This window comes from Equus asinus, chromosome 25 (assembly GCF_041296235.1).
Source record: "Equus asinus isolate D_3611 breed Donkey chromosome 25, EquAss-T2T_v2, whole genome shotgun sequence".
NCBI lineage: Eukaryota > Metazoa > Chordata > Mammalia > Perissodactyla > Equidae > Equus > Equus asinus.
In genome coordinates, this window is record NC_091814.1 from 32,799,403 (window position 1) to 32,820,799 (window position 21,397).

The 21,397-nt window shown below is 40.9% G+C and overlaps 1 protein-coding gene across 26 annotated transcripts in view; it reads left to right on the forward strand.

Annotated features, from left to right (window-relative positions):
• HHAT (hedgehog acyltransferase) overlaps positions 1 to 21,397 on the forward strand; it is a 317,507-nt gene that overhangs the window by 245,986 nt on the left and 50,124 nt on the right. The gene's annotated exons all lie outside the window — the stretch shown is intronic.

The window sequence follows — 21,397 nt, forward strand, 5'->3', positions numbered from 1 at the left end:
AAGTGGAGCACACGAACTTAACCACTCGCCCACAGGGCCGGCTCCTGCTTAATTCTTAACTGTCCTATAGACAGTGTGTTAATCTGCATTTCTGCCAACGGTGCATGAGAATGCTGTGCCAGTACTAAGTACTATTGATATTTTTAACCTTTGCTAATTTGATAGGTACTGTTATAGCAGCATAAAAAATAGCTAAGGGTTTAAGACACGTTTCACCTCTACGGGAAAATGATTTGGGAAAATTAATTAAGCACTTTCCTTCACACACAAGCTTTGAGTGATTTTAAACTATGAGCAAACATTTTATCATGTTAAATGTGGTATATGATGTATTAGAATCTTGTAGGAAATCATCAGTTCTGAATATACAGCAATATTCTGATAATCCTGACGAAAGTAGCTAAAAAGAAGTATGCCGGCATCGGTGTTCACGGTAGGCAATAAAACATAAAAAACTTACTGGCAGATGATTAATGTGGCTGAATTCCTCTAGTATATGCAACTAGAACAAATATATTTTTTTTGAAAACACCGCCAAAATAGAATATATTTGAGTGTTTTTCTATAAAGATAGCCATAGTACAGGTGGACAGTTATTTCAATAAAAACTGATACAATGCACATAGCAAAATAACCCATTAGAAGGAATTTAAATATGCTCATGTGTGTTTAAAGAGAAATATTTTATTCAGTAGTGGTACCCAGCAATCAGCAGGAAAGAAATGTCAGTGAATTCTAATGGGAAATGGAATTTCAATGAAAGTCATGGTTGTACAACACCAAGAGAAACCATAAAAGATGGTACTACAAAGGTTTTAATCTTCATCCTCAAATCCAAATAGTCTTCCGCAAAGCCTGAGACCCAGTCATCACCTGTGAAAACCAGAGAATTCTTTTCAGCCCAGGCTGAAGCCCTGTAATACATTTTCATGTTCTTTCATGAAGGGTCTAACATTAACCTTGAACTTAATGTTGAGTAGTACTCTGATGCCTTTGAGCCAGGGCTTGCGTTATTAATAAATTTTAAAAATACAAAACGTTAAAGGAGTAACCTAAACTATGCTATGTAGCCAATGACTTGTTAATTTTCGTTAAAAATCAATGAAGAGGGGCTGGGCTGGTGGCATAGTGGTTAAGTTCATGTGCACGCAGGTTCGGATCCTAGGTGTGGACCTATACACAGCTCATCAAGCCACACTGTGGTAATGTCCCACATACAAAATGGAGGAAGATTGGTACAGATGTTGGCTCAGGGACAATCTTCCTCAAGCAAAAAGAGGAAGATTGGCAATGGATGTTAGCTAAGGGACAATCTTCCTCACCAAAAAAAAAAAGGAATGAAGACAGTGAAAACACTTACTCACAGGATGAAGCACTTGAATGTCCACTCTGCCCCGACAGCTCATTCCAGGACCCTCACATGTTTACCTCATTTGAGCTTCCATCCACAATTCAGGTACCTAGGTGTATAGTAATAAATATGCATTTTGGGGAGTGAGATATGTGTCTTGTATGTTCCAGATGAGGTGTTTAATTTACATATTTATTGAGCAGGAATATATTTTGTAAAACCTGTTTTTATCACCTGTCTATGGTGGTTGGTTATGGCTATTTAGACTAGGAGCTCCTTGAGGACGGGGTCAGGTTCCCAGCACTGTTTATATCCCCACTGGTTAGTTCAGTGTCTGAATGAGCCTCAGTGGTAAGTCAGTGTACGATTAAGGCTTGTAAGTTGGGTTGATTTTTCAGTTGTTCTCCCACTTGTCTACCCAAGGACTCTTCCTCCACTACCCTGTTTCTTCTGTAGTTCAGCATAGATTCTGTTTTCCTTGTACCCCAAATGTACACAACTTTTTGAGTTTCTCAGTAAACTGTTTCCCCACTTGAGTTACCCTCCTTCCCTCTCTTCTCATGAGTCCATTTCCTGTTCTCTTGTCAAAATCCAAATAAAGACTTCATGCCTCCTTGGCACCTAATTTCATCTAACTTTAGTCTCCCGCATTGATCTGATAGTATTTTTACAATGTGACTTCACTCCCAGTACTCCTCATGTACTCATTCCATGGCATTCGTCCTTCATCTGTTTTTAAAGATGGATTGAAAGATATCTGAATAATAAGGATTATCATTTCTTCTTTTCCCATATCTTCATCTTCAACCTCAGAGCTTTGTCTGGGGCACAACATACAGTAGGATTCTATTCCTCAGTGTTGCTAGAATGACAGTGAACACTCACTAAGACTAGTCAGGGCTGAATGTTGTAAATGAGAAACTCTTTGATATTCTAGGCAGTGCTGCAATAATGGAAGTGTCCATTGTGCTGTCCCATACAGTAGTCACTAGCCACACTGAGCCCTGGAAATGTGGCTAGCATCACTGAGAGACTAATTTTTAAATTTTTATTAATTTGAATCTAAGTAGCCCCCATTTGGCTAGTGGCTTCCATTTTGAGCAGTGCAGTTCTACAGCATATCCCCTTTCTAGAAAAAAATTAAAGAATGTAGAATGTTTGACTCTGCTATAATTTAGAATGATCTTCATTAATGATATAGTACCTGATTTATCCAGCTGGCTATTGAACTCTCCACTTGAATAGCTCACAGATATCTCAGACTGAGCACGTATAACACTGAACTCATGTACCCCCGTCCCTCAATAATTCCACCTGGCTCCTTTCCCTATAACACTCTCTATTTCGGCAAAAGGCACCATCATCTATGCAGTTACCCAAGGCCAAAACCATCAAGTTATCCTTTGTACCTCCCTCTCCCTCAGTTCTACCTGTGCATTCTACCTCCTAGGTAAATCTTAATTTTTTAAATTGTTTCCATTTCCACCGCATCCTCCTAGTCCAACTGTTCTCATTTCTTGCCTGGTCTACCAAATAGCTTCTAACTAGCCTCCCTGCTTCCACTTTTGCCTTCTTCACTTCTTTATCCTCCTAGTGCTAAGTGATGCTTCTCAATAAAAACCTAACTTTGTTGTTATTTTTCTTAAAATACGTAGTGGCATCTCGTATTCTTGGGACTGAGGCCACAATATTTAAGATGGCCTGTGAGGCCTTGCCTGATCTTGATCTTGCTACCTCTCCCCATCCTCTCAGCCCCTCTGCCCTCACGCTCTGTTCTTCCTTCTGTATGTTTACAATCCTGGCCCCTCCAGCCTTGGCTCCCCCACACAGGCTCTTCCGTCTCCTAGGATGCTCTCTCTCCTTTCCCTCCATCCCTGTTCATCCTTCAGAGTTCAGCTTGACTGATACGTTGTTTGCATAGCCTTTGCTGACCCTCCCAAGTCAATCGAGTCTCATTTAATATTTCATTCTGGGTGCCTTGTACATGGTCTCTTCTCCTGTACTTATCACAGTTATGATGAAATACTTTTATCCAATAACTTGTTTAATCCCTATCTCCCTCACTGAACTGTGAGCCTCATGAAGTCAGAGGTCTGTATCCTTGACACTGTCACAATGTCTGGCACAGAGTAAGCATGTGGTAAATATTTGTTACATGAGTGAGTGATATTTTCTGACTTCACTAGGGTAGTATAAGAGAAAATACGTGTATGCAGCAGCATGAAGAATATAAATTGGATGCTGGAAGAACTTACTAAGGCTGAGGCTTATTAAGCATTATACAAGGAGATTATTTTATTTTGCAGCAGAGTAGATGCTAATTGGTCTAGTGATGGCAAAATGCTATTTTAATGCTCAGTGCACAAAATGTATATAGAAAAGAAAGGGGTATGGAGGAATCAGCCTTCCTGGTACCCTGCTGCTTTAGGAGAGGGGGGATGATTGGTTGTGACTCACTGAGGCACAGAGCTGTTGGAAGCTGACAAAAGCATTTTCACAAAGCACCCGAGCTGGGAGACGAAGGGGAGTTACTGAGGAAGCAGCACGCGTTTTCTCTATGTAAGTGCTCTCCCGGGGAGCTAGAATTTGTGTTCAGCATTGAAATCTTTTAATAAACGGAAACATTTTGAAGCGTCAGTAGAGTGACAGTACTTGCCAATTCTTAATTTGATCTCTCCTTTGAAGGAAGACATCTTCGGGCTGCTTGTCAGTTATTCCTTCACGAAGAAGAATCTACATCTCAAGCAGTTCCCCCACGCCCACCCTGTTTTCCATTTCATTGAATAAATATGTCCTCCTCCCCCAGCCCTCCGCCCCTCTTCTTTGCCCCAAGAGTGTCCTGCTAAGCTGATTTCTAGCCTCTGAAGCAGGAAAAGTTCTATTTGTAGACTTAATTGAGGAGATGAGAGACGTACCTCCAGTGCAAATCACAGAGGGTCAGTCTAATGGTCCTGGGCGGGATCTGATACTCTGGTGTGTCAGGAAGAACCCAAAGACCATGGCTCTGTGGTGATGTCCATTCAGTTTGGTTTTGAAGATCTAGATCCTGAAATCCAATGAATTTGAGAGATCAGTCAGTTTAAAAGGATGATTGATAGTGAAATTATCGACATGATCCAACCAATGGTTGCTTAGCTCTATGGAATCCTAACTTACCACTTGGCAAGATGTACATGTCAGTTGGCCTGTTTAGAAAACCTTTTTGCTAGAGGTCAGTGATCACAGCCCCAACATACTCTCTGAAGGACAATAAAGCAAACTGGTCTGACAAGCGTTGTTCCATTTGGCAATGGCTCATGATCTTCCATTCCTCTGCCACCTGGATTCATGTCAACAATAGAGATCGAGTGTTTACTGTAGATAAGTCATTTTCTCCAGGCTGGACCCCTTCCTAGCCTGAGCACACCTAGGCATGGTCAACCTAGTCCTTCATTTCTTAATTTGCTCATTTCAAAGTTTTCAGCACCCTATGTCGATGACACTTTGCAGAAGACTGGAGAACTCTGAGTGAAAGGCATTACCCCTTCCTCCTAATTCCTTTTTTTGCATCCTTCTTCAGTGCGTCAAAGCAGATAGTGTACTGGTCTGTCGGTGTGTAACTGTAGGCTATTATTAATCAGTTTCCTCCCTCCATAATGGTATCTTGCTTGGTCTCCTATCAGAATGATCGTCTTTGTGGTGGCTGCTTTGGATTAAAGAGGCAATAAAACCATGGAATGAGAGCTTTTCTCTGTGAAGAGCTAAAGGATCTATATAAAAAATGGACCTTGTCTTCATAAACATCATAAAATACCGATTGGCCTAGTCTTCCCAGGCATTGCTCAGAAGAAAGGTCCAGGCTAGAGATCAACGTTTGGGAGCATGTGGATGGTATTTGGAGCCATGGAAATGTTTGAGACTTGAGAGAGAGAGCGTGTAGCAAGAGAAGAAAAGGCAGCAGCTGGGGACTCAACCTAAGGAACACCAACATTTAAAAGTAGGATGGAGGAGGAGAGGCCTAGACGTGGGAGGAAAATCTAGAGAAACCAAGAAAAAGAGGGTATTTCGTGGAGGGACTGGTCAGTGGTGTTGATCCTATTAAGGGGTCAAGTAAGGTGAGGTTGAAACATGGTTATGGCTCCACGTCAGAGTGCTAACAGTGAGCGGAAAGAACTATGAGTCATCATCCACTATGCACCAGGACCTTATGATCTAGTTATGATCCATGCAAACCAGTTGAGGACCAGCATCAGGCATTAATCTACAGAGGGACAAGAATGAGTCATAGAGGCAGCTGATGTTCCTGAGGAGTGGTGGTCAGTATGAGCTAAGCTTTTAGAATGATTTGTTTAAAGAGTTGGGGCTTGTGTACAATTTGGATAGGTCAGTAGAGAGGAGAAGACAGGATTCCAGGCCAGGAGAATGGCACACACACAGCGTGAAGTCAAGAATGAGCATTCTATGTTCAGATGAGGAAGCTGACATGACAGATGAGGGGCTATCACTCAGAGCATGGAGGAAAAGAGGTTAGAGAAGCCAAATGGTCCCTCATATAAAGAGACTGAATGCCAAACTTAGAAAGAGAGAAATGAAACCGCTTAACCAAACAGGAGAGCATTAAATTAACGTATTAATCCCACACATCAAATTAGCCTGTTGTACCAGCTTGTTAGCACTCACCCAGGCCTCTGGATCTGGAAAAAGCAATGTGTGGAGCACTCTTATGAACAGTGTGTTCCTCGGGGGATGACGACATGTTGGTGCCCCCCTCCATAGTCTCCCCCTCCAAAGGATCATTAACGATGCAGGAAATACTCTGCGCATCTCACTGGTTATACATTTTCTTCTCTGTGGGAATCTGAACCCGAGCCTTAACTTCCTCTGATTTGAGAGGTAGGATTCTGCAAATAATTCCACCTTTTAGTTCAAATATGTTTAGTATGGCAAAAGCACTTTCAAAGGTTCTTTTTAACTTTCCCTTATTGAGTTCGCTATCTGACAGAGAGGCGGCTTTGAAATAGAGTCCATTTCCAGTTATTCATGGACTGACGAGCCCCCGGGTCTGGCCAGCTTGCAGGTGGACTTCTGCTGCCTTTCCTGTCCCTCTCAGTGTAGGCTGAGCAAGGCAGGGGTCACTCTCTCATCATTTGCTGCTGCCACAGCGCTCTTGTCCGTTCTCCTTGCTGAGTGCACAGCACAGCCTCTCATCCTGGGGAATTGTAATCTTGGGAAAGAATACTAAGCCAAAGATGAGATCCATGGCTTGAATGTAAATGGTTGAACTGGCTTTCCTAGGTGGTTTGTGGGATTAGATTCTTGACTGAGAGTCTGATTTCTGCTTCTACAGCACAGATAAGTGGTGGTTACCCTAATCACAGCCTAATGCCTCGCAGTGATGATGTACTTAGGAAGAAGCAAAATCTTATTATGAACATGTTGAAGCTTTGGATGTGTGTTTCCAAATCTGGGCCTCTTTTCCTCCTGGAAAATCCATATTACCCACCGGAGGTAGCAGAGCTTGAGTTTCCAGTTTTCTTTGAGCAATGGAAGAATGAAATATCCCCTGCTTCCCAAAATAATATGCATATACTTAGTGCAATATATTTTTGCAGTGTGTATTTATAAATTGTGTACATATGTATTATGTACAGTGTGTATTATGTATATGTGTGTGACTGTGTGTAGCATATATATATGTACGTGTGTCTATGTGTATGTGTATTTTCATTTTTTAAAGCTCTGAGAAGGCAGATATGTGCAGGTCTTCCAAAATATCTCACATTCCTCCCAACCTAGAAATAAATGCTGCTTAAAAAAGTATATTGAGCGGCTGCTGGCCTTGTTTGAGATGAGCTGGGTTTGGTATCAGTGTACTGGTGATTACCAACATGTATTGAAACACACAATTTAAAGTGGCTCTTGCTTTTTCGTGTGGTGTCAACTGTGTGGTCCACCCAATTGGCTGGAGTAATTGCTGGAAGGACCCCTGTCTCTCCCCAGAGGGTAGCAGGAAAGAGTGTAATAATATAAAAGGTGCAGGACATCTATCAAGCTAACTGTGCAGCTACTGAAAGTGATGATGTTGAAGTAATTTCACTGTGAGGAAAGATGACAATGAAGAATGAAGCATAATAGATATAATAAAAATGTATTTTTTTTAAAAATACAAACAGAAAAATGTATAGAAGGTTATACACTTAAATGTTCGCAGTGATTAACTCTTTACTGCTGGGATTATTTGTGATACATATTTTGTTTTTGTGCTCCTTTGTATTTTCAACCTTTTCTACAGTGAATGCATACTGTTGTGTAATTTAAGGTTATTGAGAGAAAAAGAGTACAGGATGCACTGACTCTCAGGAGGCTGTGCTTAGCTGACCCTGGATGCTTGATTTATGTTAGAACTGAAGGTTAGAGTTGTCATTCTCAGGAGCAAACTAACGTGGGGCTGTTGTAGGTGCCATCTTTTGCCAGAGAAGAAAGATCTGTCACATTATTGAACCATCACAACAATCCTTCCGGGCATGTGTTACTACCTCCAATTTTACAGGTGAGGAAAAGAGAGACTGGGGAAGGTAAGTGTAGTCTTAGAACACGTGGTTAGTTCAATTAGAAAGGGAGTCAAATCTGTTTACATGTGATTTGTTCTAAGCTTCCTTGGTTTCAGATTAGAAGTCTTCCTTGATAGACTCTGGGCACTGAATTACTCATTCTCTTCACGTCTGCTTGCTGCTTGGACACATACGGCATTAGATTAATTGACACTCCAGCCCTCACTTGTTGGACAACTTGTGTTTTAATTGTGGTTCCACACAACCTATCTATGAAAGAACTCTTCAGAAAAATTGGTCCAAGTGAAGTGGGAATATTCACAGAAGCATTTTTACCACATTATTTATTTCAATAGTAGCTTTATAGGTAACTATCATCATTATCCCTGTTTTATGATGGGAACAACTGAAACTCAGGAAGTTTAAGAAATATATGTTCATGGTTCAGAAGTCAAATCTTACCACAAGGCTTCATTTGGATCAGTAAAGAGAAGAGCAGTCTCCATTCCTCCCGCTCCTGTGTCCTTCTCTCCATCAGCAACAACTTCCGGTTCTCATAGTCGTTTCTGATATTTACCTCTGTCTTTCTAAAGTATACATTATTTCTTCATGTATGAATTATAAACATATTAACCACTGTCTGCCAGAGGTTTTAGCATCTTAGACCTGCTCCACACTCAATGCTTACATTATGATCATGATGTTAAGGGTGGCTCGCTGCGGTACCAGTTATCATACTATAATTACATTTCCTTTCTTAGTCAACTTTTGCTACCTACCCCAGGTTAAGAATTACCTTGCCTTTTTTGTTTGATTAGTAGTTTACTGTTACCACTTCTTTCCAAATTCCCCAATAAAATTGAAAAATCCCTCAGAATAGTAATTTCCATGTGGTCAGAAATATTTGGTAATCCTTCAGCTCTCTTCTTTTCCTGGAAGATCTCTCTTGAAGCCCTCCCATCCTCCTTTCCCATCTGCATCATATCTCTTTAATCTACTGTACAGCTGTTGTCCTTACACTTCCCTTCTCCTCTCTCCTGTGCTGAATCCCTGTTTCTTGGGCCCCAGATCTCCTTCTTGTTTTTTTCTCCTCCCTTTGATTTGGTGGAGCACATCCTTTAGTAGCTTCCTTAGAAAAGGACCATGGGTGATAAATTTTTTGAGACCTTACATTTCCCACGCTCTCCTTTTTCTACCCTCATTTGATTATCTGAGCACTGAATTTTAGGTTGAAAAATAATTTATCCTGAAAATTTTGAAAACATTGTCTTTAGTTTTTAGCTTTACTGTTGAGAAATGCCATTTTGATTCTTGATTCTTTGTATGTAATCTGTTTTTCTCTCTAGAAGCTTAATGCAGATATCATTGGCATTCCGAAATGTCACTATACTTGTTGTCCCTGAGTTTTGGAGTCTCTCTCTGATGCAATTTATTCATGAAAAAAACCCTTCATCATGGAGGCAGAGAAAGAGGGAAATCCTGGGGTCTATATGCTCATTACCCAGCTTTTTAAACAACCTCCCTGTTTTTTTCCTCCATGGTTTACTGTTGCCATCTGTGGTTTATGGTGCTTCTAATGCCTGGGCCTTCTGGGGATCTGGTGTATGAATGGCTTTCTTCTCTTCGGCATCTAGTATTGAGGTATCTCAGCTCTGCTAATTCCTCCATCTTCTTTCTATCGTATAAAAATGGGTTAACTTTGCTCACCTGCTATTCATTTTGCTTTCATTCCTTGTCTGTGAATTTATACCTTTCAAATGTTTGCTTTCATTTTAATGGAGTTTGTGAAGGGAATAGAGATGTCTCATCTACTGTGTTTCACTGGATGTCACTGGAAGAGTTTACTGTGCTATCACTTGGTAAATCATTGTGGAATGCTTTCCCTGTTTGTCAGTTTTAGATTTTTAAATATCAAGTTTGCTTAAAAAGCAGGCCTTGCCCTAAGCTGCTGTTCTTATGTTTGAACAGGATATAGCTGAGGCCACAGCTGTGGCATCCTAAGCTTATTTAGTAGTCCCAAGAGACCTCAATGCTGCCTGGAGAGGGAGGTCCCCAGTGCCATGAACAGCCATAGCCTGGGTGCGATGGTCATCTGGATTCCATCTTCCCACCCATATGCTTGACTCTTTATACTCAGGGGAGGTGGCCAGGGTCTAAGGTCTCTTAGTGGAAAGATTGCTAGATTTCCTTTTTGTATTCTTTTATTTTTTTTACTTTATGGAGTCATTCATGATCATATACTCTTGAAAAAAATACAGATAAGACTAGAGTTCTCTAAGACATCCCCCAAACACCTTGCTCACTTTCCTCCCCCGAGAGGTAACCATTGTTATCAGATTGGAGTATAGCCTTCCACACCTTTACTACTTTGTGTGTGTATATGTGGTTTAAGAAATGTATAAATATTCTAAAATTTGTGCTTTTTTTCCTCCTCATACTGTGTTTTGAAGATATTTCTGTGGTACTGTATGTAGATCTGCATAACTGGACATGGTCTGGGTATATCATAATTTAGTTAGCCTTTCTTCTATTTTTGAAAATTTAGTTTGCTTGGAATTTTTTGCTTTGCTAATGCAGCTGCAATGAAGATGCCTGTTCATGCCTCCTTGTTTGTATGTGTAAGTGTTTCTTTAGAGTGGATGCCAAGAACAGAATAGAGCAGGCATTGGCAAACTATGGCTGAGGGACCAAAGCTGGTCTACAGCCTGTTTTTTTATGGCCTCCAGCTATGAATGCTTTTTACATTTTACAGTTTTATTCAATGGTCCATACCTTGCCCAATGATTTGAAAGATCGCCTTTAATATATAGTAAATGTCCAAATATACGTAGCTCACTTTTGGGCTCTCTGTTCTGTTGCATTGATCCATTCTATTATTCTTATTTCAAATACTAGAGTTTTATAATATGTCTTGGTTCCTGGTAGGGGAAGTCCCATGCCTCTTTTGGTTCTTTTCCAGAATTACGTTGGCTATTTTTGCACATTGACTCTTCCATATGAATCTTAGAATTGCTGAAGTTGCTCAAAACTCTCCTTGGTATTTATATTGGAATTTCTTAGATTTGCATTGAATAGTAGATTAATCTGGGTAGAGTTAACATGTCTATGATGCTAAGTCTTCCCAGCTGTGAGTAGCTATTCATTCAAGTCTTCCCTTATGTTCTTACATAAAGTTTTTAATCATTTCTTCCTAGAAGTCTTGCACATCTCTTTTTTGATTACTGCTGTTATATAGGAAAGATATTGATTTTTCTTTTGAATTGACCATTTTGCATCTATCTTTTTTAAATCTTTCATTAGCTCTAGGAATTTATCAGTTGTTTCTTTTGAGTTTTCTAGATTGGTGGCCACATTATCTACAAATAATGACAGTTTTGTCCTTGTCAACAATTTTAACTCTTGCTGCATTTAATTGTCTTTTTGTACTGACTGGGTCCTTTGAACAGTTTTGAATGATAGAGGAGATATCTTTTTCTTTTTTTTTTTTTTTAAAGATTTTATTTTTCCTTTATCTCCCAAAGCCCCCTGGTACATAGTTGTGTATTTTTAGTTGTGGGTCCTTCTAGTTGTGGCATGTGGGACGCTGCTTCAGCATGGTCTGACGAGCGGTGCCATGTCCAAACCGGCGAAACCCTGGGCTGCCGATGTGGAGTGAGCAAACTTAACCATTCGGCCATGGGGCTGGCCCAATCTTTTTCTTGAAGCTGGTGGGAATATTTGCTCTGAGTTCTTGACATACCCTCTTTATCAACTTAAAGAAGCTTCCTCTTTTCCTAGTCTGCTAGGCTTTTTTTTTTTTTATCATGAATGAGTGTACAGTTTTACCTAATACTTTATTGAGATCTATTAAGTGATCATAAGATTTTTTCTCCTTTAATTATTTAATCTCATGAATTACATGGATTTCTAATGTTTTTAATATTGAATGATCCTACCATTCCTGGGATAAATCTTACTCAGTTGAGAGTATTCTTTTAATCACTCCTGTATTGGATTTGCTGCTATTTAATTTCAAATTTTTATGGCAATGTGTGGAAGAAAATTAGCTTCTGGTTATCTTTCCTTATGTTGGCTTTTTATGACTTTGAGATCATGGTTATGCTAGCATCATGCAATGACTGGAAGTTTCCCATGCTGTTCTCCCCTCTGGAACAGTTCCTTTGAGACGGAAATTATCTTTTCCTTGACTGTCTGATAGAACTTACTGATTAAGATCATCTGGGCACTTTTTCTTTGAGCATAGAGCTTTGACCATTGTTTCAATTCTTTGGTGGTTATGCTTTTTTCAGGCTTTATTCTTTTTCTGTGAGAATTTTAGGTAATTTGTATTTTCTAGATAATTTATCTTCTTCAGCTAGGTTTCCAAGTGTGTTCCTTATGTAATCTCCAAAGAGTTTTAAATCTCCTAGATACCATTTCCTCTTGTTGTTTATTTTGTCTTGTTTTCTTACTTGATCTTACTTGCCAAAGTTTATCCATTTTATTGTTCCTTCAATAAAAACTTTTAGGGGGCCTGCTCCGTGGCCGAGTGGTTAAGTTCACGCACTCCGCTGCGGCGGCGCAGGGTTTGGATCCTGGGCGCGGACATGGCACCACTCGTCAGGCCACGTTGAGGCCGCGTCCCACATCCCACAACTAGAAGGACGTGCAACTAAGATATACAACTGTGTACAGGGGGGGTTTGGGGAGATAAAGCAGAAAAAAAAAAAAAGATTGGGAACAGTTGATAGCCCAGGTGCCAATCCTTGAAAAAAAAAAAAAGGAAGATTGGCAACGGTTGTTAGCCCAGATGCCAATCTTTAAAAAAATAAAAATAAAAAATAAAATAAAAACTTTTAGTTTAAATGAATGAAATTTAAAATAACTTACTGGTGTGTTAAGTTTTACAAGTTGCTGATTTCTTATTTTATTTCATTGTTGGTGGTGATCCTAGCTTTCATGATAACTTTTTAGAATTTACTTATGTTTCTTTCTTGGCTTAGTACATGTTCAGTTTGATTATGGTCCACATGTGTATGAAAATTACATGTTTTCACTGTTCTGTATATCTGTCTATTAGACAAAGCCTAATAATTCTTCGTGGTAAAATATACATAACATAAAATTTACCATTTTAACCATTTTTATGTAAGATTCAGAAGCATTACACACTTTCACATCCATCAATCCCCAGAACTTTTTTATCATCCCAAACTGAAACAGTACCTGTTAAACAATAACTCCCTTTCACCCACTTCCCCCAGGCAGTGCCAACCACTATTTTACTTTCTGTCTCTGTGAATTTGACTATTCTAGGTACCACATATAAGTGGAATTATACAATATTTGTCCTTTTGTGTTTGGCTTATTTCATTTAGCATGATATCTTCGTGATTCATCCATGCTGTAGTATGTGCTAGAATTTCCTTCCTTTTTAAGGCTGAATAATACTCCATTCTCTCTCTCTCTCTCTCTCTCTCTCTACCACATTTTGTTTATCCATTGATCCATTGATGGACATTTGGGTTGTTTCCATTTTTACATAATTGTGAATAGTGCTGCTGTGAACATTGGTATACAAATGTCTGTTCTGCCCCTGCTTTCATTTCTTTTGGATATATGCCTAGAAGTTCTTTGCTGGATCATATGGTAATTCTGCTTTTAATTTTTGAGGAACTGCCATACTGTTTTCCACAGTGGCTGCGCCATATTACATTCTTACTAGCAATGCACAAAGGTTCCAATTTCTCCACATCCTTGCCAACACTTATTTTCTGTTTTTTGATTATAGCCATCTTAGTAGGTGTGAAGGTGTGGTTTGTATGGCTCATTGTGGTTTTGATTTGCATTTCCTTAATGAATAATGATATTGAACATCTTTTCATGCACTTATTGACCATTGTATATCTTCTTTGGATAAATGTCTGTTCAAGTCTTTTGCTCATTTTTGAATTGGGATGTTTGCTTTTTTGTTGTTGAGTTGTAGGAGTTCTTTATATATTCTAGATTAATCTTTTATTGATATGTGATTGCAGATATTTTATCTCTTTCCATGGGCTGCCTTTCCACTTTGTTGATAGTGTCCTTTGATGCATAAAAGTTTTTAATTTTGGTGAAGTCTAATTTATCTATTTTTACTTTTACTGGCTGTGCTTTTGGTGTCCTATTCAGGAAATCATTGGTAAGTCCAATATCATGATAATTTCCCCTGTGTTTTCTTTTAACAGTTTTGTAGTTTTAGCTCTTATGTTTAGATCTTTGATCCATTTTGAGTTGATTTTTGTATTTGGGGTAAGGTGAGGGTCCAGATTCATTATTTTGCATATGGATATCCGGCATCATTTGTTGAAAAGACTGTCCTTTCCTCATTGAACGTTCTCAGACCCTTGTTGAAAATCATTTGACCATGTATACAAGGGTTTATTTCTGGGCTCTCTGTTGAATTCTATTGATCAATATGTCTGTCTTTATGCCAGTACCACACAATTTGATTATTTTAGCTTTGTAGTAAGTTTTGAAATCCAGAAATCTAAGTCCTTCAACTTTATTGTTAAGTAAAAAATATTGTTAAGTAAAAAAAGATAAATTGTAAATTTATCAACTTTATTTATTTATTTATTTTTTGGTACCCTTTTACCAACTCTCCCTGTTTTCCCTACCACCCAGGCCCTAGAAACCACTTTTCTACTGTTTCTATGAGTGTGATTTTTTTTTTTTTTTTTTTTTAGATTCCACATATAAGTGATACCACACCTTATTTGTGGTTCTATGTGGTTCTATGTCTGGCTTATTTCACTTAGCATAATACCCTCCAGGTTCATCCATGTTGTTGCAAATGACAAGATTTCCTTTTTTTTTTTTAAGGCTTAATGATGTTTCATTGTGTGTGCTTGTGTGCATACATATTAGACAAGAGGATATCAACCCCTTATTGGATATGTGGTTTGCAAATATTTTCTCTCGTTCCATAATTTACTTTTGGAATTGCAGTGGTTGTGTTTAAGTAACCCTTATTTTACTTAATAATGGCTCCAAAGTGCAAGAGTAGTGAGGCTGGCGATTCAGATATGCCCAAGAGAAGGTGTAAAGTGCTTACTTTAAGTGAAAAAGTGAAAGTTCCTGACTTAGTAAGGAAAGAAAAAAAATTGTATGCTGAGGTTGCTAAGATCTATGGTAACTTTTATTACAGTATATTGCTATAATTGTTTTATTATTTATTGTTAATCTCTTACTGTGCCTAATTTATAAACTAAACTTTATCATAGGTATGTATGAATAGTAAAAAGCATAGTTAGGGTTCAGTACCATCCTCAGTTTCAGGCTTCTACTGGGGGTCTTAGAATGTGCCCCCATGGATAAAGGGGGACTACCATATAACCTAGGACCAGTTACTTAATGTCTCTGCTCTTCTCGTTCCCCCTTTGTAAAATGGGAATAATTTTACCTACTTTCAGTATAGGTAAAGCTCCTCACATAATGGGGGGTTTTTTGCATCAAAAATTGTAGTTATCTAAAACATATGGATTGATGCTGTCTATCCCGTGGGTTATAGAAACATAGAAAATGGGTGACTGACTCTGCCAGGATTCGTGTGGCCTATGTTTATCAAATATGAACTGTGAACTAGGTAGATGAGGAGGCTGAGCTTGCCCTGGGCAGCACAGTTACAAAGTGGAAAGCCAGAACCCGAATCCCTTTGGGCTGGTCCAAAGCCATTGCTCTCCTGAGCTGACATTGAGCTGGAACTTGAAGAAAGAATAAGGAGGACACATTTGAAGTAGAGAAAACAGCTGTGCATAGGCACAGAGATATAAAAGTGCCTGGCATATCTGGAGAACAGTGAATGGAGCTGTGTCCTTAGTAAAGAGTGGTGGTAGTTAGAAAAGGTTGGAAAGTGACACGGGGTCTGATTGTAAAGTGCCTTCCCAGTTTGGATTTTAGTCTGCAAGCAATGAAGAACCATCAAAGTACTTTGCATACTGGAGAAACATAGTCAGTGTGCTTGGTGAACTAGAGGGAGAAAGGCCGGAGTATAATGTGTCAGTTAAGAAAGAGGCTTCTGCAAAACCCGGAGCAGAGACATGAGGATTAGAGGTGAGGCCATGGCAGTAGAAGAGTAGGAACACAGGGTGAGACCGTACTGTCGGCCATCCTAGAACTTCTAGCAGGATCCTAAGCACCTAAAATAGGGCTTAAGTTCTCTGACTGTACCAAGAGCCAGTTGTTTGCTTAGTTATTTGAAAATCCTCTGAAATTCCTTCATATGCTGCACAGATTTGGATGCTAAATTATGGTCTCTGCTGTTTTTGACTAAGCCAGATATCTAAACTATGGGGCAGGTAACTCATCCATTTAAGCAAAAGGCTTTGCCTTCATCACTGCAGGTATTTGATTCTCTCTCAGGAGCATGCATTGCTTAGGGCTCAGTAGCAAACAGAGATTGGAAAATGTAACTTCGTTGACCAAATATTTTTTGAAGCTCCCGTACACTTACAAGAAAGAAGTGTTGCTTTCTAAGTGCCTTCATGTATTCATTTGGTTTGAATATAGGATGGAATGGAAGATTAAGGAAGTCAGGAGATTCAGTAACTTATTTAGGGCAAAGAGAGAGAAGGTGTTAGATAATTATGGAGCACAAACAGAGTATGCATGGATCTTGGGTGATGCAGATTGAAGAAGAGGCCTCCCCATCCTTCAGAAACTTACCCATGCTGGTAGGAACATGAGAAAGAGGAGGGATAACTGGTAAAACACAGACTTCTAAATGGAAATGACCAAAGTACCTTGAGAAAGGAAGCAAGGGGAGCCGTGGCCTGGAAGGTTGGTACAGAGATGGGACCAGGGGCCCTGGAATGACTTAGGAGTTTGAGTCCTGATCCTGAGTGTTTCGCCCTGGCCACCCTTCCCTGTCACTAGAGCTATGATTGTTTAGTTTGTTGTCTATGGTCTTATCCTCACAGTCTGGGGTGTCCACCCCTTGTTTGCTCTCCACCAGTCTCCCCACTTGCCATTTCCTTGTTCATCCTCTCTTACCCTCTGGATAGCATTTTTATTAGAAAATGAAAACTTCAGTGATTATATGGCAGAACTGTGTCCAGCTGCTCAAACCCACCCACTTTCTTTTTTTAGCTTCTCCCCCACTTAAAAATAAACAGCGTCAGGTCCCACTTGCCAAGCCTTTGTCACCATCTCCAGCAGCCATTCCTCCAGCCCATCTGCTCCCCCAGATGCTCAGCCCATCCCATCCTCCCATCAAGTGTGGGGCCCATGGAGCACAGCAGCCTGCAGCCCCGCGGCACCATCTGCCTCCCACCCCCGTGGTCTTTCTGAGCATCACTTCTGACCCAGATTCTGCAGACCGCACCCCTCTGGCCCCAGCTTGTTTGCCCCACCAAGTTCTATGACTTCCAGGGACAGGATGTTGACTGGAAAAGATAGAGGAGTTGCCATGGAGATATGAATAAACACGAGCTGAGCTGATACCTCACTGAAGGAAATGCAAACTAGTTTGACAGAAGTTTGGTTCAGCCCTATGGTTTACTTTGTTTGGGTTAGTTCCTCGAAGTCATGTCTTAGAGAGAAGTTTGAAGCACTGCTAAACTGTCGTTATAAAACATTCCCACACCCCAGCCCTTGTTTCTTCCATCAGAGACAGTGAACTTGCACAGAGGAATTAGAGGTCTGCCCCGGGCCTGCACCTTTGGGTCTTCTGAGGGGCTTGCTGTATCCAGGCCCAAAGCACAGTACCTGCCTTTGGGCCTGGAGAGTGGGTTATGTAGACATTAACGTGGAGAGAAACTGCCCCAACCTGTCATTTAAGTCAGAGTCCATGCGGGAGAACTGGTCACCTGAGCACGGGAACAAAGTGGTGCTTTCTAACCTGCTCCACCTCCCATTCTTCCTCTTTCCTCCAGACTTCAGGGGTGTAGGGGTGAGGAGGCTAGGAACTGGTGGTCCACCTTGCCTGCCCATGGCCGGGCCACAGGAGGCACCTCCTCTCTCAAATTTGATGCTAGGTATAAGGGTGAGTGGGAGGGACCTAGGACTGTGAAGGAAACTTTCCCTGCCCCAGATGCATTTCTTTGGGTCAGGGGAAAGGGGGCACGTTTTTGGCATTGATCCTAGTGAGGGAGGAAGGGAGGCTCTGTGCCCTCATGCTGAGAGAGAAATTGACTCTATAATGAACATACAAGAAAACATTTCACCCATTCTCAAGAGGGCCCTGTTGACATTTGGGGCAGGACAGTTCTGTCCCACACGCTGTGGTACATTTATTATCCGTGGACTCTGCCTGTCAAGTGCCACAATTGCCTCTTGGCAATTGTGTTGTCCTTGGGGCATCCAGAAACACTCAGCAAATTTCCAAACATCCCCTGGGGAACAGTGCCACTCCTAGATTTTTGCCACCAGGATACTGGATTGCACAGACTCATCAATCCTCTGGGAAGAGACCATGACCAGAGCTGTTTTTTATCCTCATGTCGTCATGTTAATGAAGGTCTAATTCTCTTTACGACGTGGCCTTATCTGATCAAGTTGGCAATTCTTATTTTCATACCTGGTGGCTTTTCATTGTTTTCATTGTTTCATGGCTTTTCACTGATAGATTTCCTCGTTTGTTGCACAATTCCTCAACGTGAGTTTTCCCATCAAAGGGGATTTCAAGCACCTGTGCCATGAGGATGGGTGACTAACATATATGGCATGGCCCCTGCACATGGGCAGCCTGCTTCCTAGATGTGAAGGACCACAGGAGTGATGACAAAATTGCTGTAGGACTTTAGAAGAGAGAATGTAAAAGAAACAAAGACTTTAAAGTGAAAACCTTTGTCCTACAGCCGTGGAGATTCAGAAAGCCTTATTTATTGATGGAGCTGGCTAGGCCAAGGGAGTATACCCTTCCAGCCTTGTCCATATGGCATTTTTCCTCCTGAGACCCCTAAGTATTGAACTTACTTCTAGAATTCCTGTAAACCAATGGCTAAGGCCAGATGTCCCCAAGGTAGAGAGAGATCCCTAATGTCAAAGTGGTCACCTTCTACAATGTATCCAGGGAATCTGAGGAGGAGAGACGGGTCACAGCTGAGATTTATATTCCTTTGATAATAATTATTACCCTCCTGTGGATTATCCACATAGGCCCTCTTTTTCATTCCTTGTGGTCCACCATTCTGCTCTCCCATTGGTGAAGAGAAGCAATGCTCTGTCAATTTTGCTGCTTATAGGCAAATTAGTTAATTAGTTAAATTTAATTAGTTAAAATTAAGTTTTTGGATTTTCTTTATCATCTTCTATTTTGTCTCCCACCCACTCACTCTGGGGGATAATCAGGAATTGCCTAGGAGCATCTTGATTTCTCCTTTAAATCTTTCTAGCCTATTAATTCCAGCAGCCTGTGCCTTTAACATTCTTGCTTCTTTTTTTAAAAAAAAAATTAACTACTTCTAAAAATTGAATTGTAGTCAGTCATTTCAGATTTTAGATGCCTTCCCTCCTGTCTCTGAGATCAGAGGTTCTTTCACATTTGCTATTATTTTGACTTTTTTTTTCCTAAGCAAAATAGGGATTGATTGAATCCTGTAGCTGAGAGAGATACTGGGGTAATTACAGACTCAAAGGAAGAGCCGCAGGAACCAGGGCCTCAGGTGCTGGAAAGAAGGACCCTGTGCCTCCAGCACCCACTCTCCCCTTCGCCTCCTCCCTTGCTATGCCCTTGCCCCTCAGCTCTGCCTCCTGCTATAGCTTGGCCTTTGCCTTGTACCAGGTAACCTGGCCCCGCAGCCCTGCCGAGAAACCCAGTGCAAAGAGCATTTTCCTCGCGCAGTTATCTCTCAGTTGATTATTTAATAATTGTAATCATTTCCCATAAAAGGAGAGCCACTTTGAGCTTAACCAAGCTATGTGCGCTCTCTGTAGTTGACATTGTTAAGGGAAAGATTACATGGGGCTTTGAATTCCCCTAACAGGATGTAAGGTTGCGGGAGACAGACAGGGTTAGATCAGAAGTGGCAGAATGGCTGACTCATTGGGTCCTTTAGAAATTGAATGTGTTATCAGTGGCCTTGCACCTGGAGAGAATTATTTGGACACATTTATGCCAATTACAACAATTTGTATTTTCTTGATTTATTGTTCTGGATTTTCCCCCATCTCTCTGCTTCTTCTCACCCTGCCTCCCTAGTTACTGCTAATTGAGTCAGTAATACCCAGAAAGTATCTTCCTCTGCTGTAAAATGCAGAAACTGGTAGATTAATGTCTCCTTATTCTCAGAGGTGAAGAGTGCTGAATTGCAAGCCTACTTTGTCCTCATTTCTCCTTCATTACTGGTTTTTATACCGTGTAGTCATCTTTTATTTGGTCTTGTTTGGCAGCATCCCCTGTGCATGCTTGTGGCCTCTTAGAGCAGGGGAGAAACTAGAGGTCATCTTGTCTGGTGGCCTTTAACCAGGGACATGTCAGCAGCACCTGAGAACTTTCCAGAACAATCATGTCGAGGCAGATAACTCGGGCAGTACCTACTACACGGCTTATCCATGAGAAGGCCACACTTTCACATATGGCGGCAGTAAAGCCACGCTCCAAAGTGAGGCTGGAAGAGAGAGCCGTGGATGGGGAGATAGATGGTAGCAGTTCTATCTGAGCATACAGAACAGACACGAGGGCTGGCAGGAGAGAAAAGGGGAGGGGTCAGGAACTCATTTCTCTAGATTTTCAGAGGACACTCACCAAGACTTACCCAGTGGCCACAGATGATCCATAGCAGGGTCTCTGGAAGTAAGTAATCCTCCTGCTGGAGACTCATCCTCTAGCTTAATCCTTTTTGCCTGTCATGAATTTGGGTAATTCTATTTGTAATTGGAGCACAGCTGAAGTCAGGATGCAAGTGACCCCTGAGATGTGTAAGTGTCAGGAGGATCTTCAGGAACCATCTCCAGACCCTTTGCTCTCTTCTGTGTCTTTAGATTAGGCTGAGGTGTTGTCAGCCCTGTGTGTCTGGTTGTGGTGCTGTACCTGGTTCTCACGGTGAAAACGCAGTCCTGGAGGACTTCCCCATGGACATGCTGATGGGGCCCACACACTCCAGACACGGCACTGTGAACACACTCAGTAGGGCCACCAGAACTGTCAATGCTGAGAAATAAAGGACTTGTTTACTCTATGAAATCCCCAGGAAGACATTAAAAGGGGAGAAAAGGTACAATGAAGACCTCGGATAGATGAGCAGAATTCTTTATCCTCATTGCTGGAAAACCTCTCTCCAGTTCCTACGTATTTCAGGCGCTGTGATAAGCTGCCACTCTCTGATGCTGCTGCAGTGGGGTTGGCCTGTGCTGATTCTCCTGCACCCTCTTAATGGGATTCCTGCTAATAGTGAGTCAGATTTGTGGGGTGGCTTCTCAGGGTCAGGTTAACTAGCCCAGAAATCTCCTTGATCTCGACTTTATTAAATGGAGTTGTGCTTGTTATCCTGGAGAGCAGTTTAAACAGTTCTCGTACCTTAAAGATTTACATGCAGAAAGTGTGTGGACATGTTTC